General features: G+C 44.6%; 1 long non-coding RNA gene across 1 annotated transcript in view; it reads right to left on the bottom strand.

The window, feature by feature from the left end:
* Nucleotides 1–369: 369 nt before the first annotated feature.
* Nucleotides 370–2505, bottom strand: part of LOC116094211 — a 3936-nt gene continuing 1800 nt past the window's right edge. Inside the window, exon 3 of the long non-coding RNA XR_004120000.1 lies at nucleotides 370–588. This is a non-coding gene — a long non-coding RNA (uncharacterized LOC116094211). The remainder of the gene's footprint in view (nucleotides 589–2505) is intronic.

The raw sequence follows: 2505 nt of genomic DNA, 5'->3' as shown, positions 1-2505 counted from the left end.
AGTGGCTTTAAAGTGACAACGGAGGTCCGCAGAGACAGACGGGAGGAAACTCCCCGGCCGAGGGAGCAGAGGTGAAATGGAAAGGAAACGGAGATGAGTAGTCTGTCTTTATCCACGGTGTCGTGGGCTATCATGTGGAAAATCAGCGTGATTATTTATCTCCAGGATGCTGACCTCTTTGTATCTGCATAATAATAACCTTGGCAGGAGCTCACAAACAATCCCGACTGGAACCAAATATTCATTTCTTGTCTTTAACTAAGCCACAGATCAGATGCAGCCTGAAACACACACACACCCCAACTCCATACAGCTCTAAGTTTGCAACAGACAATAGCTTCCTTCCTATATTAAAAAGCACAATTGCTGACGGCAAGGTATATTTTAATTTTCTTAATTATTTTCCCCTTCTAAAAATAATATCAAATTTATTTGGCAATCTGAGTTTGCAAACCTCTTCATTAGCCCACGGAGTTCAATGAGGCGGGACTAGACATAATGATATTGATTTCTGCGTGTAGCTTGCAGACTTTGTCTTCATAATTAAACCTCGGCGCATTGCTATATCCACAGGGTATCAGTCAGGGTCTGTAATTGAAAACACAATCACCTGCTTAGCTAGTTTAAACAGAAAGAAAATTCATTATGAGATGTCGGGTATCACGCAGACTCTCTGGGAAGGTCAGAGGTCAGGCTTGGAAGCTGTGCAATCACTCCTATCTGCAATGACCACACAGGGCAGGTGGCACAGCAGCGCCCACTAGTGGTGTCAGCCATTCTGCCTTAGGATCTCTGCCTCTCCCCCAGAAGAGCAATCATGCAGCTGTTCTGCGTTCCTGTCTTGTGCATGGCTCCTTTCCAAATCAGAGCCTTGCAATGATGCACCAATGGGTAGGGTTTGAGTGGTACGCCTTGTCCCACAACCTGCCTCGGAATCAAGAGAAATAGCTTCTTTTAATAAAAAAGATTTGCTTTTAATTGTGTGCTCATGGTGTATATGTGTATATGGTGTTTGTATATGTGTGTGCATGCGTGTGTGTGTGTGCTCACATATGTACCACGTGTGTGCAGGTGCCTGTAGAAGTCAGTAGAGGGCTTCAGACCTATTGAAGCTGGCATTTCAGGCCGTTCTTTGTGACCTGCTCAGTGTGGGTGCTAGGAACCAACCGCACTTCAGTACTCTGGAAGAGCAGCTCCTAATCACTAAGCCATCTCTTCATCTCCAGGAAAAATAACTTCTTGCTTCCATCCTGGGAAGTTCAAGTCTACAACCCACAATGTTTCTGGGATGCAGGAAGCTGTTTAAACAATGTGGGTGGTCACCAGCATGGCAACACCAGACAAGCTGTGGCACCGAGGGCTGGGGGTACAAGACGACCCGTTTTTATCCTCTGGGCTCAATTTGTTCAGCACACAGGAGATTTCTGGTTTTGGCAATACTGTGAACAAAGTAGAAAACACCTCACTGCGGGACTCCTTAAACTGCTGGGCATATGTCATCTACCCCTGAAAAGTGTAATTGATCTTGACAAAAGCAGCTTGAGAAGGCTCTCCCAGAATGAAACTGAAGCCAGAAACTCAATGACAAGCTGTCTCTGGGGCTGTCATGGCTCCTTGGGGATTTGTTGTTCTCTGTAACCCAGACTCTGGAGTTCAAAGATGACATAAGGACCATCCATAGGTAACATCTAGACCCTGACCAACTCGAGGTCAGAACGGAGCCCTCCTTGCAGTGTTGGCAGAGCTGAGAAGTCAGCCAAAGGACCTCGATACGAAAAGCTCTCAGAGCACAGCTGACCTTGAGGGGGATCTTTTCAGTTCTGGATTAAACTGACTGGGTGAAAACGGTTCTTAGAACTATGAGTTTGGGACTGGATTTTGCAAACCATACAGCCCTAGAAAGCATAACGGGAGGTATTTCTGGATGCACCTCCAGGTTTGCTTTGTACTCAGTGACAGCTGAAACAAACACTAATTATTTCCTGAAGGTATTGTCTTCAATCCTCAGCTCTCAGGATTTCCACATATTCAGCCAAACATGGGATCACACTGAAATTAGGAAAGACTCATGGAAATAAGCTCCCTAAAGCCAGGGTCGGTAAAATACCAGACAAAACAGGTTGTATGGGACCTCAGGTGCTAGGTTTAAGGTATAACTTATAGCAATGTAGGAGGAAAAGAGAATTTTATGCATGTGCAAGACGAAGCACTTTACAAAGGAGAATGGGCCACAAACAGCTAAAGAAAGAATTAATGAACTGAAAGGAGTTACCCAGAACTGAGGGGCAGGGGGTAAAGTAGAAACATGGCAAAGATAAAATGGAAGTTAAGAGATATAAAGAGATTGGGGTCTAGTGTAGAATGAGTTAGAATTCCAGAATAAAAGATGCAGGGATTAGGGATACCAAGAGAAGGACAATAAATGAAAAGCCATTATTCCATTTCCTGTCACTTTTGGAAGCAACTGGAAATGTACATTGGATTTAGTAGCTGGAGATCAACCAC

This window comes from Mastomys coucha, unplaced genomic scaffold (assembly GCF_008632895.1).
Source record: "Mastomys coucha isolate ucsf_1 unplaced genomic scaffold, UCSF_Mcou_1 pScaffold16, whole genome shotgun sequence".
In the NCBI taxonomy this organism is placed as follows: Eukaryota; Metazoa; Chordata; class Mammalia; order Rodentia; family Muridae; genus Mastomys; species Mastomys coucha.
The sequence above is the reverse complement of the archived record's forward strand: the minus strand, read 5'-3'. Positions and strand labels throughout refer to the sequence as shown.